Source organism: Brachyhypopomus gauderio, chromosome 1, assembly GCF_052324685.1.
Source record: "Brachyhypopomus gauderio isolate BG-103 chromosome 1, BGAUD_0.2, whole genome shotgun sequence".
Taxonomy (NCBI): domain Eukaryota; kingdom Metazoa; phylum Chordata; class Actinopteri; order Gymnotiformes; family Hypopomidae; genus Brachyhypopomus; species Brachyhypopomus gauderio.
The window spans coordinates 44,164,361-44,180,837 of record NC_135211.1 but is presented as its reverse complement, the minus strand read 5'-3'; the positions used below and the strand labels follow the sequence as shown (position 1 = coordinate 44,180,837).

Sequence of the window (16,477 nt, the reverse complement as noted above, 5' to 3'; positions counted from 1 at the left end):
AGCGAGCGCTCTACCACTTGAGCTAATTCCCCTACTAGGCTCAGTGCTCTTGTTGTTCAGATCCTGGACAAAAGCTCAAGTCCAAACTGAGAGTGCAAAGCTCTACAGACACTGCAATTGTTGATTTTTACATTTCTTTACTGTGAACAGCTGCATGGACTTGCATTTTAGCAGTGGCTCAAAGGTTGAGTAGATTTAATTTGATCGTTGACCGCCAATCAACCAAGAAGAGAAGGAAACTGGAGGTGTCAACTAATGTCTGTGCTTGGTCGATTACCGCAGACATCCCTCCTCATACCATTTGTATACTTTCATGGAACAGGCCTACCTCAGCCACACAACTTGCAGAAAGCCTCCATCATGTAGGCCGGTTAGCTCAGCTGGTTAGAGCATGGTGCTAATAACGCCAAGGTCATGGGTTCGATCCCCATACGGGCCATTGATGATAGTCTTTTGGATCAGATATGAGGCGGATTAGTGTTATTTTGGGTCTCTCAAATGCCAACTTGTATGGTGGAGATCAGAAAGTCTTGTCGGCCAGTGTGGACTCTTGACATGTGCGAGTCCTTATTGTTGAGTACTCATATAGTACGAATCACATGTTTAAGGTGACACATTCTAACAGAGATTTGGCATGTAGTGTGTGAAAAGAATTATGGAAGCGTCAGGGTCAAAAAACATGCACCAATTTTCTTTTTCACTATCGAGCATGACTGAAATGCCTATAATGGAGAATGTGGGCATCGATCCCACTACCTCTCGCATGCTAAGCGAGCGCTCTACCACTTGAGCTAATTCCCCTACTAGGCTCAGTGCTCTTGTTGTTCAGATCCTGGACAAAAGCTCAAGTCCAAACTGAGAGTGCAAAGCTCTACAGACACTGCAATTGATGATTTTTACATTTCTTTACTGTGAACAGCTGCATGGACTTGCATTTTAGCAGTGGCTCAAAGGTTGAGTAGATTTAATTTGATCGTTGACCGCCAATCAACCAAGAAGAGAAGGAAACTGGAGGTGTCAACTAATGTCTGTGCTTGGTCGATTACCGCAGACATCCCTCCTCATACCATTTGTATACTTTCATGGAACAGGCCTACCTCAGCCACACAACTTGCAGAAAGCCTCCATCATGTAGGCCGGTTAGCTCAGCTGGTTAGAGCATGGTGCTAATAACGCCAAGGTCATGGGTTCGATCCCCATACGGGCCATTGATGATAGTCTTTTGGATCAGATATGAGGCGGATTAGTGTTATTTTGGGTCTCTCAAATGCCAACTTGTATGGTGGAGATCAGAAAGTCTTGTCGGCCAGTGTGGACTCTTGACATGTGCGAGTCCTTATTGTTGAGTACTCATATAGTACGAATCACATGTTTAAGGTGACACATTCTAACAGAGATTTGGCATGTAGTGTGTGAAAAGAATTATGGAAGCGTCAGGGTCAAAAAACATGCACCAATTTTCTTTTTCACTATCGAGCATGACTGAAATGCCTATAATGGAGAATGTGGGCATCGATCCCACTACCTCTCGCATGCTAAGCGAGCGCTCTACCACTTGAGCTAATTCCCCTACTAGGCTCAGTGCTCTTGTTGTTCAGATCCTGGACAAAAGCTCAAGTCCAAACTGAGAGTGCAAAGCTCTACAGACACTGCAATTGATGATTTTTACATTTCTTTACTGTGAACAGCTGCATGGACTTGCATTTTAGCAGTGGCTCAAAGGTTGAGTAGATTTAATTTGATCGTTGACCGCCAATCAACCAAGAAGAGAAGGAAACTGGAGGTGTCAACTAATGTCTGTGCTTGGTCGATTACCGCAGACATCCCTCCTCATACCATTTGTATACTTTCATGGAAAAGGCCTACCTCAGCCACACAACTTGCAGAAAGCATCCATCATGTAGGCCGGTTAGCTCAGCTGGTTAGAGCGTGGTGCTAATAACGCCAAGGTCATGGGTTCGATCCCCATACGGGCCATTGATGATAGTCTTTTGGATCAGATATGAGGCGGATTAGTGTTATTTTGGGTCTCTCAAATGCCAACTTGTATGGTGGAGATCAGAAAGTCTTGTCGGACGGTGTGGACTCTTGACATGTGCGAGCCCTTATTGTTGAGTACTCATATAGTACGAATCACATGTTTAAGGTGACACATTCTAACAGAGATTTGGCATGTAGTGTGTGAAAAGAATTATGGAAGCGTCAGGGTCAAAAAACATGCACCAATTTTCTTTTTCACTATCGAGCATGACTGAAATGCCTATAATGGAGAATGTGGGCATCGATCCCACTACCTCTTGCATGCTAAGCGAGCGCTCTACCACTTGAGCTAATTCCCCTACGAGGCTCAGTGCTCTTGTTGTTCAGATCCTGGACAAAAGCTCAAGTCCAAACTGAGAGTGCAAAGCTCTACAGACACTGCAATTGATGATTTTTACATTTCTTTACTGTGAACAGCTGCATGGACTTGCATTTTAGCAGTGGCTCAAAGGTTGAGTAGATTTAATTTGATCGTTGACCGCCAATCAACCAAGAAGAGAAGGAAACTGGAGGTGTCAACTAATGTCTGTGCTTGGTCGATTACCGCAGACATCCCTCCTCATACCATTTGTATACTTTCATGGAACAGGCCTACCTCAGCCACACAACTTGCAGAAAGCCTCCATCATGTAGGCCGGTTAGCTCAGCTGGTTAGAGTGTGGTGCTAATAACGCCAAGGTCATGGGTTCGATCCCCATACGGGCCATTGATGATAGTCTTTTGGATCAGATATGAGGCGGATTAGTGTTATTTTGGGTCTCTCAAATGCCAACTTGTATGGTGGAGATCAGAAAGTCTTGTCGGCCAGTGTGGACTCTTGACATGTGCGAGCCCTTATTGTTGAGTACTCATATAGTACGAATCACATGTTTAAGGTGACACATTCTAACAGAGATTTGGCATGTAGTGTGTGAAAAGAATTATGGAAGCGTCAGGGTCAAAAAACATGCACCAATTTTCTTTTTCACTATCGAGCATGACTGAAATGCCTATAATGGAGAATGTGGGCATCGATCCCACTACCTCTCGCATGCTAAGCGAGCGCTCTACCACTTGAGCTAATTCCCCTACTAGGCTCAGTGCTCTTGTTGTTCAGATCCTGGACAAAAGCTCAAGTCCAAACTGAGAGTGCAAAGCTCTACAGACACTGCAATTGATGATTTTTACATTTCTTTACTGTGAACAGCTGCATGGACTTGCATTTTAGCAGTGGCTCAAAGGTTGAGTAGATTTAATTTGATCGTTGACCGCCAATCAACCAAGAAGAGAAGGAAACTGGAGGTGTCAACTAATGTCTGTGCTTGGTCGATTACCGCAGACATCCCTCCTCATACCATTTGTATACTTTCATGGAACAGGCCTACCTCAGCCACACAACTTGCAGAAAGACTCCATCATGTAGGCCGGTTAGCTCAGCTGGTTAGAGCGTGGTGCTAATAACGCCAAGGTCATGGGTTCGATCCCCATACGGGCCATTGATGATAGTCTTTTGGATCAGATATGAGGCGGATTAGTGTTATTTTGGGTCTCTCAAATGCCAACTTGTATGGTGGAGATCAGAAAGTCTTGTCGGACGGTGTGGACTCTTGACATGTGCGAGCCCTTATTGTTGAGTACTCATATAGTACGAATCACATGTTTAAGGTGACACATTCTAACAGAGATTTGGCATGTAGTGTGTGAAAAGAATTATGGAAGCGTCAGGGTCAAAAAACATGCACCAATTTTCTTTTTCACTATCGAGCATGACTGAAATGCCTATAATGGAGAATGTGGGCATCGATCCCACTACCTCTTGCATGCTAAGCGAGCGCTCTACCACTTGAGCTAATTCCCCTACGAGGCTCAGTGCTCTTGTTGTTCAGATCCTGGACAAAAGCTCAAGTCCAAACTGAGAGTGCAAAGCTCTACAGACACTGCAATTGATGATTTTTACATTTCTTTACTGTGAACAGCTGCATGGACTTGCATTTTAGCAGTGGCTCAAAGGTTGAGTAGATTTAATTTGATCGTTGACCGCCAATCAACCAAGAAGAGAAGGAAACTGGAGGTGTCAACTAATGTCTGTGCTTGGTCGATTACCGCAGACATCCCTCCTCATACCATTTGTATACTTTCATGGAACAGGCCTACCTCAGCCACACAACTTGCAGAAAGCCTCCATCATGTAGGCCGGTTAGCTCAGCTGGTTAGAGCATGGTGCTAATAACGCCAAGGTCATGGGTTCGATCCCCATACGGGCCATTGATGATAGTCTTTTGGATCAGATATGAGGCGGATTAGTGTTATTTTGGGTCTCTCAAATGCCAACTTGTATGGTGGAGATCAGAAAGTCTTGTCGGCCAGTGTGGACTCTTGACATGTGCGAGTCCTTATTGTTGAGTACTCATATAGTACGAATCACATGTTTAAGGTGACACATTCTAACAGAGATTTGGCATGTAGTGTGTGAAAAGAATTATGGAAGCGTCAGGGTCAAAAAACATGCACCAATTTTCTTTTTCACTATCGAGCATGACTGAAATGCCTATAATGGAGAATGTGGGCATCGATCCCACTACCTCTCGCATGCTAAGCGAGCGCTCTACCACTTGAGCTAATTCCCCTACTAGGCTCAGTGCTCTTGTTGTTCAGATCCTGGACAAAAGCTCAAGTCCAAACTGAGAGTGCAAAGCTCTACAGACACTGCAATTGATGATTTTTACATTTCTTTACTGTGAACAGCTGCATGGACTTGCATTTTAGCAGTGGCTCAAAGGTTGAGTAGATTTAATTTGATCGTTGACCGCCAATCAACCAAGAAGAGAAGGAAACTGGAGGTGTCAACTAATGTCTGTGCTTGGTCGATTACCGCAGACATCCCTCCTCATACCATTTGTATACTTTCATGGAAAAGGCCTACCTCAGCCACACAACTTGCAGAAAGCATCCATCATGTAGGCCGGTTAGCTCAGCTGGTTAGAGCGTGGTGCTAATAACGCCAAGGTCATGGGTTCGATCCCCATACGGGCCATTGATGATAGTCTTTTGGATCAGATATGAGGCGGATTAGTGTTATTTTGGGTCTCTCAAATGCCAACTTGTATGGTGGAGATCAGAAAGTCTTGTCGGACGGTGTGGACTCTTGACATGTGCGAGCCCTTATTGTTGAGTACTCATATAGTACGAATCACATGTTTAAGGTGACACATTCTAACAGAGATTTGGCATGTAGTGTGTGAAAAGAATTATGGAAGCGTCAGGGTCAAAAAACATGCACCAATTTTCTTTTTCACTATCGAGCATGACTGAAATGCCTATAATGGAGAATGTGGGCATCGATCCCACTACCTCTTGCATGCTAAGCGAGCGCTCTACCACTTGAGCTAATTCCCCTACGAGGCTCAGTGCTCTTGTTGTTCAGATCCTGGACAAAAGCTCAAGTCCAAACTGAGAGTGCAAAGCTCTACAGACACTGCAATTGATGATTTTTACATTTCTTTACTGTGAACAGCTGCATGGACTTGCATTTTAGCAGTGGCTCAAAGGTTGAGTAGATTTAATTTGATCGTTGACCGCCAATCAACCAAGAAGAGAAGGAAACTGGAGGTGTCAACTAATGTCTGTGCTTGGTCGATTACCGCAGACATCCCTCCTCATACCATTTGTATACTTTCATGGAACAGGCCTACCTCAGCCACACAACTTGCAGAAAGCCTCCATCATGTAGGCCGGTTAGCTCAGCTGGTTAGAGTGTGGTGCTAATAACGCCAAGGTCATGGGTTCGATCCCCATACGGGCCATTGATGATAGTCTTTTGGATCAGATATGAGGCGGATTAGTGTTATTTTGGGTCTCTCAAATGCCAACTTGTGTGGTGGAGATCAGAAAGTCTTGTCGGCCAGTGTGGACTCTTGACATGTGCGAGCCCTTATTGTTGAGTACTCATATAGTACGAATCACATGTTTAAGGTGACACATTCTAACAGAGATTTGGCATGTAGTGTGTGAAAAGAATTATGGAAGCGTCAGGGTCAAAAAACATGCACCAATTTTCTTTTTCACTATCGAGCATGACTGAAATGCCTATAATGGAGAATGTGGGCATCAATCCCACTACCTCTCGCATGCTAAGCGAGCGCTCTACCACTTGAGCTAATTCCCCTACTAGGCTCAGTGCTCTTGTTGTTCAGATCCTGGACAAAAGCTCAAGTCCAAACTGAGAGTGCAAAGCTCTACAGACACTGCAATTGATGATTTTTACATTTCTTTACTGTGAACAGCTGCATGGACTTGCATTTTAGCAGTGGCTCAAAGGTTGAGTAGATTTAATTTGATCGTTGACCGCCAATCAACCAAGAAGAGAAGGAAACTGGAGGTGTCAACTAATGTCTGTGCTTGGTCGATTACCGCAGACATCCCTCCTCATACCATTTGTATACTTTCATGGAACAGGCCTACCTCAGCCACACAACTTGCAGAAAGACTCCATCATGTAGGCCGGTTAGCTCAGCTGGTTAGAGCGTGGTGCTAATAACGCCAAGGTCATGGGTTCGATCCCCATACGGGCCATTGATGATAGTCTTTTGGATCAGATATGAGGCGGATTAGTGTTATTTTGGGTCTCTCAAATGCCAACTTGTATGATGGAGATCAGAAAGTCTTGTCGGACGGTGTGGACTCTTGACATGTGCGAGCCCTTATTGTTGAGTACTCATATAGTACGAATCACATGTTTAAGGTGACACATTCTAACAGAGATTTGGCATGTAGTGTGTGAAAAGAATTATGGAAGCGTCAGGGTCAAAAAACATGCACCAATTTTCTTTTTCACTATCGAGCATGACTGAAATGCCTATAATGGAGAATGTGGGCATCAATCCCACTACCTCTTGCATGCTAAGCGAGCGCTCTACCACTTGAGCTAATTCCCCTACGAGGCTCAGTGCTCTTGTTGTTCAGATCCTGGACAAAAGCTCAAGTCCAAACTGAGAGTGCAAAGCTCTACAGACACTGCAATTGATGATTTTTACATTTCTTTACTGTGAACAGCTGCATGGACTTGCATTTTAGCAGTGGCTCAAAGGTTGAGTAGATTTAATTTGATCGTTGACCGCCAATCAACCAAGAAGAGAAGGAAACTGGAGGTGTCAACTAATGTCTGTGCTTGGTCGATTACCGCAGACATCCCTCCTCATACCATTTGTATACTTTCATGGAACAGGCCTACCTCAGCCACACAACTTGCAGAAAGCCTCCATCATGTAGGCCGGTTAGCTCAGCTGGTTAGAGTGTGGTGCTAATAACGCCAAGGTCATGGGTTCGATCCCCATACGGGCCATTGATGATAGTCTTTTGGATCAGATATGAGGCGGATTAGTGTTATTTTGGGTCTCTCAAATGCCAACTTGTATGGTGGAGATCAGAAAGTCTTGTCGGCCAGTGTGGACTCTTGACATGTGCGAGCCCTTATTGTTGAGTACTCATATAGTACGAATCACATGTTTAAGGTGACACATTCTAACAGAGATTTGGCATGTAGTGTGTGAAAAGAATTATGGAAGCGTCAGGGTCAAAAAACATGCACCAATTTTCTTTTTCACTATCGAGCATGACTGAAATGCCTATAATGGAGAATGTGGGCATCGATCCCACTACCTCTTGCATGCTAAGCGAGCGCTCTACCACTTGAGCTAATTCCCCTACGAGGCTCAGTGCTCTTGTTGTTCAGATCCTGGACAAAAGCTCAAGTCCAAACTGAGAGTGCAAAGCTCTACAGACACTGCAATTGATGATTTTTACATTTCTTTACTGTGAACAGCTGCATGGACTTGCATTTTAGCAGTGGCTCAAAGGTTGAGTAGATTTAATTTGATCGTTGACCGCCAATCAACCAAGAAGAGAAGGAAACTGGAGGTGTCAACTAATGTCTGTGCTTGGTCGATTACCGCAGACATCCCTCCTCATACCATTTGTATACTTTCATGGAACAGGCCTACCTCAGCTACACAACTTGCAGAAAGACTCCATCATGTAGGCCGGTTAGCTCAGCTGGTTAGAGCGTGGTGCTAATAACGCCAAGGTCATGGGTTCGATCCCCATACGGGCCATTGATGATAGTCTTTTGGATCAGATATGAGGCGGATTAGTGTTATTTTGGGTCTCTCAAATGCCAACTTGTATGGTGGAGATCAGAAAGTCTTGTCGGACGGTGTGGACTCTTGACATGTGCGAGCCCTTATTGTTGAGTACTCATATAGTACGAATCACATGTTTAAGGTGACACATTTTAACAGAGATTTGGCATGTAGTGTGTGAAAAGAATTATGGAAGCGTCAGGGTCAAAAAACATGCACCAATTTTCTTTTGCACTATCGAGCATGACTGAAATGCCTATAATGGAGAATGTGGGCATCGATCCCACTACCTCTCGCATGCTAAGCGAGCGCTCTACCACTTGAGCTAATTCCCCTACTAGGCTCAGTGCTCTTGTTGTTCAGATCCTGGACAAAAGCTCAAGTCCAAACTGAGAGTGCAAAGCTCTACAGACACTGCAATTGATGATTTTTACATTTCTTTACTGTGAACAGCTGCATGGACTTGCATTTTAGCAGTGGCTCAAAGGTTGAGTAGATTTAATTTGATCGTTGACCGCCAATCAACCAAGAAGAGAAGGAAACTGGAGGTGTCAACTAATGTCTGTGCTTGGTCGATTACCGCAGACATCCCTCCTCATACCATTTGTATACTTTCATGGAACAGGCCTACCTCAGCCACACAACTTGCAGAAAGACTCCATCATGGAGGCCGGTTAGCTCAGCTGGTTAGAGCGTGGTGCTAATAACGCCAAGGTCATGGGTTCGATCCCCATACGGGCCATTGATGATAGTCTTTTGGATCAGATATGAGGCGGATTAGTGTTATTTTGGGTCTCTCAAATGCCAACTTGTATGGTGGAGATCAGAAAGTCTTGTCGGACGGTGTGGACTCTTGACATGTGCGAGCCCTTATTGTTGAGTACTCATATAGTACGAATCACATGTTTAAGGTGACACATTCTAACAGAGATTTGGCATGTAGTGTGTGAAAAGAATTATGGAAGCGTCAGGGTCAAAAAACATGCACCAATTTTCTTTTTCACTATCGAGCATGACTGAAATGCCTATAATGGAGAATGTGGGCATCGATCCCACTACCTCTTGCATGCTAAGCGAGCGCTCTACCACTTGAGCTAATTCCCCTACGAGGCTCAGTGCTCTTGTTGTTCAGATCCTGGACAAAAGCTCAAGTCCAAACTGAGAGTGCAAAGCTCTACAGACACTGCAATTGATGATTTTTACATTTCTTTACTGTGAACAGCTGCATGGACTTGCATTTTAGCAGTGGCTCAAAGGTTGAGTAGATTTAATTTGATCGTTGACCGCCAATCAACCAAGAAGAGAAGGAAACTGGAGGTGTCAACTAATGTCTGTGCTTGGTCGATTACCGCAGACATCCCTCCTCATACCATTTGTATACTTTCATGGAACAGGCCTACCTCAGCCACACAACTTGCAGAAAGCCTCCATCATGTAGGCCGGTTAGCTCAGCTGGTTAGAGCATGGTGCTAATAACGCCAAGGTCATGGGTTCGATCCCCATACGGGCCATTGATGATAGTCTTTTGGATCAGATATGAGGCGGATTAGTGTTATTTTGGGTCTCTCAAATGCCAACTTGTATGGTGGAGATCAGAAAGTCTTGTCGGCCAGTGTGGACTCTTGACATGTGCGAGTCCTTATTGTTGAGTACTCATATAGTACGAATCACATGTTTAAGGTGACACATTCTAACAGAGATTTGGCATGTAGTGTGTGAAAAGAATTATGGAAGCGTCAGGGTCAAAAAACATGCACCAATTTTCTTTTTCACTATCGAGCATGACTGAAATGCCTATAATGGAGAATGTGGGCATCGATCCCACTACCTCTCGCATGCTAAGCAAGCGCTCTACCACTTGAGCTAATTCCCCTACTAGGCTCAGTGCTCTTGTTGTTCAGATCCTGGACAAAAGCTCAAGTCCAAACTGAGAGTGCAAAGCTCTACAGACACTGCAATTGATGATTTTTACATTTCTTTACTGTGAACAGCTGCATGGACTTGCATTTTAGCAGTGGCTCAAAGGTTGAGTAGATTTAATTTGATCGTTGACCGCCAATCAACCAAGAAGAGAAGGAAACTGGAGGTGTCAACTAATGTCTGTGCTTGGTCGATTACCGCAGACATCCCTCCTCATACCATTTGTATACTTTCATGGAAAAGGCCTACCTCAGCCACACAACTTGCAGAAAGCATCCATCATGTAGGCCGGTTAGCTCAGCTGGTTAGAGCGTGGTGCTAATAACGCCAAGGTCATGGGTTCGATCCCCATACGGGCCATTGATGATAGTCTTTTGGATCAGATATGAGGCGGATTAGTGTTATTTTGGGTCTCTCAAATGCCAACTTGTATGGTGGAGATCAGAAAGTCTTGTCGGACGGTGTGGACTCTTGACATGTGCGAGCCCTTATTGTTGAGTACTCATATAGTACGAATCACATGTTTAAGGTGACACATTCTAACAGAGATTTGGCATGTAGTGTGTGAAAAGAATTATGGAAGCGTCAGGGTCAAAAAACATGCACCAATTTTCTTTTTCACTATCGAGCATGACTGAAATGCCTATAATGGAGAATGTGGGCATCGATCCCACTACCTCTTGCATGCTAAGCGAGCGCTCTACCACTTGAGCTAATTCCCCTACGAGGCTCAGTGCTCTTGTTGTTCAGATCCTGGACAAAAGCTCAAGTCCAAACTGAGAGTGCAAAGCTCTACAGACACTGCAATTGATGATTTTTACATTTCTTTACTGTGAACAGCTGCATGGACTTGCATTTTAGCAGTGGCTCAAAGGTTGAGTAGATTTAATTTGATCGTTGACCGCCAATCAACCAAGAAGAGAAGGAAACTGGAGGTGTCAACTAATGTCTGTGCTTGGTCGATTACCGCAGACATCCCTCCTCATACCATTTGTATACTTTCATGGAACAGGCCTACCTCAGCCACACAACTTGCAGAAAGCCTCCATCATGTAGGCATGTTAGCTCAGCTGGTTAGAGCGTGGTGCTAATAACGCCAAGGTCATGGGTTCGATCCCCATACGGGCCATTGATGATAGTCTTTTGGATCAGATATGAGGCGGATTAGTGTTATTTTGGGTCTCTCAAATGCCAACTTGTATGGTGGAGATCAGAAAGTCTTGTCGGCCAGTGTGGACTCTTGACATGTGCGAGCCCTTATTGTTGAGTACTCATATAGTACGAATCACATGTTTAAGGTGACACATTCTAACAGAGATTTGGCATGTAGTGTGTGAAAAGAATTATGGAAGCGTCAGGGTCAAAAAACATGCACCAATTTTCTTTTGCACTATCGAGCATGACTGAAATGCCTATAATGGAGAATGTGGGCATCGATCCCACTACCTCTCGCATGCTAAGCGAGCGCTCTACCACTTGAGCTAATTCCCCTACTAGGCTCAGTGCTCTTGTTGTTCAGATCCTGGACAAAAGCTCAAGTCCAAACTGAGAGTGCAAAGCTCTACAGACACTGCAATTGATGATTTTTACATTTCTTTACTGTGAACAGCTGCATGGACTTGCATTTTAGCAGTGGCTCAAAGGTTGAGTAGATTTAATTTGATCGTTGACCGCCAATCAACCAAGAAGAGAAGGAAACTGGAGGTGTCAACTAATGTCTGTGCTTGGTCGATTACCGCAGACATCCCTCCTCATACCATTTGTATACTTTCATGGAACAGGCCTACCTCAGCCACACAACTTGCAGAAAGACTCCATCATGGAGGCCGGTTAGCTCAGCTGGTTAGAGCGTGGTGCTAATAACGCCAAGGTCATGGGTTCGATCCCCATACGGGCCATTGATGATAGTCTTTTGGATCAGATATGAGGCGGATTAGTGTTATTTTGGGTCTCTCAAATGCCAACTTGTATGGTGGAGATCAGAAAGTCTTGTCGGACGGTGTGGACTCTTGACATGTGCGAGCCCTTATTGTTGAGTACTCATATAGTACGAATCACATGTTTAAGGTGACACATTCTAACAGAGATTTGGCATGTAGTGTGTGAAAAGAATTATGGAAGCGTCAGGGTCAAAAAACATGCACCAATTTTCTTTTTCACTATCGAGCATGACTGAAATGCCTATAATGGAGAATGTGGGCATCGATCCCACTACCTCTTGCATGCTAAGCGAGCGCTCTACCACTTGAGCTAATTCCCCTACGAGGCTCAGTGCTCTTGTTGTTCAGATCCTGGACAAAAGCTCAAGTCCAAACTGAGAGTGCAAAGCTCTACAGACACTGCAATTGATGATTTTTACATTTCTTTACTGTGAACAGCTGCATGGACTTGCATTTTAGCAGTGGCTCAAAGGTTGAGTAGATTTAATTTGATCGTTGACCGCCAATCAACCAAGAAGAGAAGGAAACTGGAGGTGTCAACTAATGTCTGTGCTTGGTCGATTACCGCAGACATCCCTCCTCATACCATTTGTATACTTTCATGGAACAGGCCTACCTCAGCCACACAACTTGCAGAAAGCCTCCATCATGTAGGCCGGTTAGCTCAGCTGGTTAGAGCGTGGTGCTAATAACGCCAAGGTCATGGGTTCGATCCCCATACGGGCCATTGATGATAGTCTTTTGGATCAGATATGAGGCGGATTAGTGTTATTTTGGGTCTCTCAAATGCCAACTTGTATGGTGGAGATCAGAAAGTCTTGTCGGCCAGTGTGGACTCTTGACATGTGCGAGTCCTTATTGTTGAGTACTCATATAGTACGAATCACATGTTTAAGGTGACACATTCTAACAGAGATTTGGCATGTAGTGTGTGAAAAGAATTATGGAAGCGTCAGGGTCAAAAAACATGCACCAATTTTCTTTTTCACTATCGAGCATGACTGAAATGCCTATAATGGAGAATGTGGGCATCGATCCCACTACCTCTCGCATGCTAAGCGAGCGCTCTACCACTTGAGCTAATTCCCCTACTAGGCTCAGTGCTCTTGTTGTTCAGATCCTGGACAAAAGCTCAAGTCCAAACTGAGAGTGCAAAGCTCTACAGACACTGCAATTGATGATTTTTACATTTCTTTACTGTGAACAGCTGCATGGACTTGCATTTTAGCAGTGGCTCAAAGGTTGAGTAGATTTAATTTGATCGTTGACCGCCAATCAACCAAGAAGAGAAGGAAACTGGAGGTGTCAACTAATGTCTGTGCTTGGTCGATTACCGCAGACATCCCTCCTCATACCATTTGTATACTTTCATGGAAAAGGCCTACCTCAGCCACACAACTTGCAGAAAGCATCCATCATGTAGGCCGGTTAGCTCAGCTGGTTAGAGCGTGGTGCTAATAACGCCAAGGTCATGGGTTCGATCCCCATACGGGCCATTGATGATAGTCTTTTGGATCAGATATGAGGCGGATTAGTGTTATTTTGGGTCTCTCAAATGCCAACTTGTATGGTGGAGATCAGAAAGTCTTGTCGGACGGTGTGGACTCTTGACATGTGCGAGCCCTTATTGTTGAGTACTCATATAGTACGAATCACATGTTTAAGGTGACACATTCTAACAGAGATTTGGCATGTAGTGTGTGAAAAGAATTATGGAAGCGTCAGGGTCAAAAAACATGCACCAATTTTCTTTTTCACTATCGAGCATGACTGAAATGCCTATAATGGAGAATGTGGGCATCGATCCCACTACCTCTTGCATGCTAAGCGAGCGCTCTACCACTTGAGCTAATTCCCCTACGAGGCTCAGTGCTCTTGTTGTTCAGATCCTGGACAAAAGCTCAAGTCCAAACTGAGAGTGCAAAGCTCTACAGACACTGCAATTGATGATTTTTACATTTCTTTACTGTGAACAGCTGCATGGACTTGCATTTTAGCAGTGGCTCAAAGGTTGAGTAGATTTAATTTGATCGTTGACCGCCAATCAACCAAGAAGAGAAGGAAACTGGAGGTGTCAACTAATGTCTGTGCTTGGTCGATTACCGCAGACATCCCTCCTCATACCATTTGTATACTTTCATGGAACAGGCCTACCTCAGCCACACAACTTGCAGAAAGCCTCCATCATGTAGGCATGTTAGCTCAGCTGGTTAGAGCGTGGTGCTAATAACGCCAAGGTCATGGGTTCGATCCCCATACGGGCCATTGATGATAGTCTTTTGGATCAGATATGAGGCGGATTAGTGTTATTTTGGGTCTCTCAAATGCCAACTTGTATGGTGGAGATCAGAAAGTCTTGTCGGCCAGTGTGGACTCTTGACATGTGCGAGCCCTTATTGTTGAGTACTCATATAGTACGAATCACATGTTTAAGGTGACACATTCTAACAGAGATTTGGCATGTAGTGTGTGAAAAGAATTATGGAAGCGTCAGGGTCAAAAAACATGCACCAATTTTCTTTTTCACTATCGAGCATGACTGAAATGCCTATAATGGAGAATGTGGGCATCGATCCCACTACCTCTCGCATGCTAAGCGAGCGCTCTACCACTTGAGCTAATTCCCCTACTAGGCTCAGTGCTCTTGTTGTTCAGATCCTGGACAAAAGCTCAAGTCCAAACTGAGAGTGCAAAGCTCTACAGACACTGCAATTGATGATTTTTACATTTCTTTACTGTGAACAGCTGCATGGACTTGCATTTTAGCAGTGGCTCAAAGGTTGAGTAGATTTAATTTGATCATTGACCGCCAATCAACCAAGAAGAGAAGGAAACTGGAGGTGTCAACTAATGTCTGTGCTTGGTCGATTACCGCAGACATCCCTCCTCATACCATTTGTATACTTTCATGGAACAGGCCTACCTCAGCCACACAACTTGCAGAAAGCCTCCATCATGTAGGCCGGTTAGCTCAGCTGGTTAGAGCATGGTGCTAATAACGCCAAGGTCATGGGTTCGATCCCCATACGGGCCATTGATGATAGTCTTTTGGATCAGATATGAGGCGGATTAGTGTTATTTTGGGTCTCTCAAATGCCAACTTGTATGGTGGAGATCAGAAAGTCTTGTCGGCCAGTGTGGACTCTTGACATGTGCGAGCCCTTATTGTTGAGTACTCATATAGTACGAATCACATGTTTAAGGTGACACATTCTAACAGAGATTTGGCATGTAGTGTGTGAAAAGAATTATGGAAGCGTCAGGGTCAAAAAACATGCACCAATTTTCTTTTTCACTATCGAGCATGACTGAAATGCCTATAATGGAGAATGTGGGCATCGATCCCACTACCTCTTGCATGCTAAGCGAGCGCTCTACCACTTGAGCTAATTCCCCTACGAGGCTCAGTGCTCTTGTTGTTCAGATCCTGGACAAAAGCTCAAGTCCAAACTGAGAGTGCAAAGCTCTACAGACACTGCAATTGATGATTTTTACATTTCTTTACTGTGAACAGCTGCATGGACTTGCATTTTAGCAGTGGCTCAAAGGTTGAGTAGATTTAATTTGATCGTTGACCGCCAATCAACCAAGAAGAGAAGGAAACTGGAGGTGTCAACTAATGTCTGTGCTTGGTCGATTACCGCAGACATCCCTCCTCATACCATTTGTATACTTTCATGGAACAGGCCTACCTCAGCCACACAACTTGCAGAAAGCCTCCATCATGTAGGCCGGTTAGCTCAGCTGGTTAGAGCGTGGTGCTAATAACGCCAAGGTCATGGGTTCGATCCCCATACGGGCCATTGATGATAGTCTTTTGGATCAGATATGAGGCGGATTAGTGTTATTTTGGGTCTCTCAAATGCCAACTTGTATGGTGGAGATCAGAAAGTCTTGTCGGCCAGTGTGGACTCTTGACATGTGCGAGCCCTTATTGTTGAGTACTCATATAGTACGAATCACATGTTTAAGGTGACACATTCTAACAGAGATTTGGCATGTAGTGTGTGAAAAGAATTATGGAAGCGTCAGGGTCAAAAAACATGCACCAATTTTCTTTTTCACTATCGAGCATGACTGAAATGCCTATAATGGAGAATGTGGGCATCGATCCCACTACCTCTCGCATGCTAAGCGAGCGCTCTACCACTTGAGCTAATTCCCCTACTAGGCTCAGTGCTCTTGTTGTTCAGATCCTGGACAAAAGCTCAAGTCCAAACTGAGAGTGCAAAGCTCTACAGACACTGCAATTGATGATTTTTACATTTCTTTACTGTGAACAGCTGCATGGACTTGCATTTTAGCAGTGGCTCAAAGGTTGAGTAGATTTAATTTGATCGTTGACCGCCAATCAACCAAGAAGAGAAGGAAACTGGAGGTGTCAACTAATGTCTGTGCTTGGTCGATTACCGCAGACATCCCTCCTCATACCATTTGTATACTTTCATGGAACAGGCCTAC

The 16,477-nt window shown here is 44.4% G+C and overlaps 30 non-coding genes across 30 annotated transcripts; 21 read left to right on the top strand and 9 right to left on the bottom strand.

Moving 5' to 3' along the window:
- Window positions 1-365: 365 nt before the first annotated feature.
- On the top strand, window positions 366-439 carry trnai-aau (transfer RNA isoleucine (anticodon AAU)). The gene has a single exon. It is a non-coding gene; the product is annotated as a tRNA-Ile (tRNA).
- A 289-nt stretch (window positions 440-728) lies between these two features.
- Window positions 729-801, bottom strand: trnaa-agc (transfer RNA alanine (anticodon AGC)). Its single transcript has one exon. It is a non-coding gene; the product is annotated as a tRNA-Ala (tRNA).
- A 333-nt stretch (window positions 802-1,134) lies between these two features.
- trnai-aau (transfer RNA isoleucine (anticodon AAU)) lies at window positions 1,135-1,208 on the top strand. The gene has a single exon. It is a non-coding gene; the product is annotated as a tRNA-Ile (tRNA).
- Window positions 1,209-1,497: 289 nt separating this feature from the next.
- Window positions 1,498-1,570, bottom strand: trnaa-agc (transfer RNA alanine (anticodon AGC)). Its single transcript has one exon. It is a non-coding gene; the product is annotated as a tRNA-Ala (tRNA).
- A 333-nt stretch (window positions 1,571-1,903) lies between these two features.
- Window positions 1,904-1,977, top strand: trnai-aau (transfer RNA isoleucine (anticodon AAU)). Its single transcript has one exon. It is a non-coding gene; the product is annotated as a tRNA-Ile (tRNA).
- A 695-nt stretch (window positions 1,978-2,672) lies between these two features.
- trnai-aau (transfer RNA isoleucine (anticodon AAU)) lies at window positions 2,673-2,746 on the top strand. The gene has a single exon. It is a non-coding gene; the product is annotated as a tRNA-Ile (tRNA).
- A 289-nt stretch (window positions 2,747-3,035) lies between these two features.
- Window positions 3,036-3,108, bottom strand: trnaa-agc (transfer RNA alanine (anticodon AGC)). Its single transcript has one exon. It is a non-coding gene; the product is annotated as a tRNA-Ala (tRNA).
- A 333-nt stretch (window positions 3,109-3,441) lies between these two features.
- On the top strand, window positions 3,442-3,515 carry trnai-aau (transfer RNA isoleucine (anticodon AAU)). Its single transcript has one exon. It is a non-coding gene; the product is annotated as a tRNA-Ile (tRNA).
- Window positions 3,516-4,210: 695 nt separating this feature from the next.
- trnai-aau (transfer RNA isoleucine (anticodon AAU)) lies at window positions 4,211-4,284 on the top strand. Its single transcript has one exon. It is a non-coding gene; the product is annotated as a tRNA-Ile (tRNA).
- Window positions 4,285-4,573: 289 nt separating this feature from the next.
- On the bottom strand, window positions 4,574-4,646 carry trnaa-agc (transfer RNA alanine (anticodon AGC)). Its single transcript has one exon. It is a non-coding gene; the product is annotated as a tRNA-Ala (tRNA).
- A 333-nt stretch (window positions 4,647-4,979) lies between these two features.
- trnai-aau (transfer RNA isoleucine (anticodon AAU)) lies at window positions 4,980-5,053 on the top strand. Its single transcript has one exon. It is a non-coding gene; the product is annotated as a tRNA-Ile (tRNA).
- Window positions 5,054-5,748: 695 nt separating this feature from the next.
- trnai-aau (transfer RNA isoleucine (anticodon AAU)) lies at window positions 5,749-5,822 on the top strand. Its single transcript has one exon. It is a non-coding gene; the product is annotated as a tRNA-Ile (tRNA).
- A 695-nt stretch (window positions 5,823-6,517) lies between these two features.
- On the top strand, window positions 6,518-6,591 carry trnai-aau (transfer RNA isoleucine (anticodon AAU)). The gene has a single exon. It is a non-coding gene; the product is annotated as a tRNA-Ile (tRNA).
- Window positions 6,592-7,286: 695 nt separating this feature from the next.
- Window positions 7,287-7,360, top strand: trnai-aau (transfer RNA isoleucine (anticodon AAU)). The gene has a single exon. It is a non-coding gene; the product is annotated as a tRNA-Ile (tRNA).
- Window positions 7,361-8,055: 695 nt separating this feature from the next.
- Window positions 8,056-8,129, top strand: trnai-aau (transfer RNA isoleucine (anticodon AAU)). The gene has a single exon. It is a non-coding gene; the product is annotated as a tRNA-Ile (tRNA).
- Window positions 8,130-8,418: 289 nt separating this feature from the next.
- trnaa-agc (transfer RNA alanine (anticodon AGC)) lies at window positions 8,419-8,491 on the bottom strand. Its single transcript has one exon. It is a non-coding gene; the product is annotated as a tRNA-Ala (tRNA).
- Window positions 8,492-8,824: 333 nt separating this feature from the next.
- Window positions 8,825-8,898, top strand: trnai-aau (transfer RNA isoleucine (anticodon AAU)). Its single transcript has one exon. It is a non-coding gene; the product is annotated as a tRNA-Ile (tRNA).
- Window positions 8,899-9,593: 695 nt separating this feature from the next.
- trnai-aau (transfer RNA isoleucine (anticodon AAU)) lies at window positions 9,594-9,667 on the top strand. Its single transcript has one exon. It is a non-coding gene; the product is annotated as a tRNA-Ile (tRNA).
- A 695-nt stretch (window positions 9,668-10,362) lies between these two features.
- Window positions 10,363-10,436, top strand: trnai-aau (transfer RNA isoleucine (anticodon AAU)). The gene has a single exon. It is a non-coding gene; the product is annotated as a tRNA-Ile (tRNA).
- A 695-nt stretch (window positions 10,437-11,131) lies between these two features.
- Window positions 11,132-11,205, top strand: trnai-aau (transfer RNA isoleucine (anticodon AAU)). The gene has a single exon. It is a non-coding gene; the product is annotated as a tRNA-Ile (tRNA).
- A 289-nt stretch (window positions 11,206-11,494) lies between these two features.
- On the bottom strand, window positions 11,495-11,567 carry trnaa-agc (transfer RNA alanine (anticodon AGC)). Its single transcript has one exon. It is a non-coding gene; the product is annotated as a tRNA-Ala (tRNA).
- A 333-nt stretch (window positions 11,568-11,900) lies between these two features.
- On the top strand, window positions 11,901-11,974 carry trnai-aau (transfer RNA isoleucine (anticodon AAU)). The gene has a single exon. It is a non-coding gene; the product is annotated as a tRNA-Ile (tRNA).
- Window positions 11,975-12,669: 695 nt separating this feature from the next.
- Window positions 12,670-12,743, top strand: trnai-aau (transfer RNA isoleucine (anticodon AAU)). The gene has a single exon. It is a non-coding gene; the product is annotated as a tRNA-Ile (tRNA).
- A 289-nt stretch (window positions 12,744-13,032) lies between these two features.
- trnaa-agc (transfer RNA alanine (anticodon AGC)) lies at window positions 13,033-13,105 on the bottom strand. The gene has a single exon. It is a non-coding gene; the product is annotated as a tRNA-Ala (tRNA).
- A 333-nt stretch (window positions 13,106-13,438) lies between these two features.
- trnai-aau (transfer RNA isoleucine (anticodon AAU)) lies at window positions 13,439-13,512 on the top strand. Its single transcript has one exon. It is a non-coding gene; the product is annotated as a tRNA-Ile (tRNA).
- A 695-nt stretch (window positions 13,513-14,207) lies between these two features.
- On the top strand, window positions 14,208-14,281 carry trnai-aau (transfer RNA isoleucine (anticodon AAU)). The gene has a single exon. It is a non-coding gene; the product is annotated as a tRNA-Ile (tRNA).
- A 289-nt stretch (window positions 14,282-14,570) lies between these two features.
- Window positions 14,571-14,643, bottom strand: trnaa-agc (transfer RNA alanine (anticodon AGC)). Its single transcript has one exon. It is a non-coding gene; the product is annotated as a tRNA-Ala (tRNA).
- A 333-nt stretch (window positions 14,644-14,976) lies between these two features.
- Window positions 14,977-15,050, top strand: trnai-aau (transfer RNA isoleucine (anticodon AAU)). Its single transcript has one exon. It is a non-coding gene; the product is annotated as a tRNA-Ile (tRNA).
- Window positions 15,051-15,745: 695 nt separating this feature from the next.
- On the top strand, window positions 15,746-15,819 carry trnai-aau (transfer RNA isoleucine (anticodon AAU)). Its single transcript has one exon. It is a non-coding gene; the product is annotated as a tRNA-Ile (tRNA).
- Window positions 15,820-16,108: 289 nt separating this feature from the next.
- Window positions 16,109-16,181, bottom strand: trnaa-agc (transfer RNA alanine (anticodon AGC)). The gene has a single exon. It is a non-coding gene; the product is annotated as a tRNA-Ala (tRNA).
- Window positions 16,182-16,477: the final 296 nt, after the last annotated feature.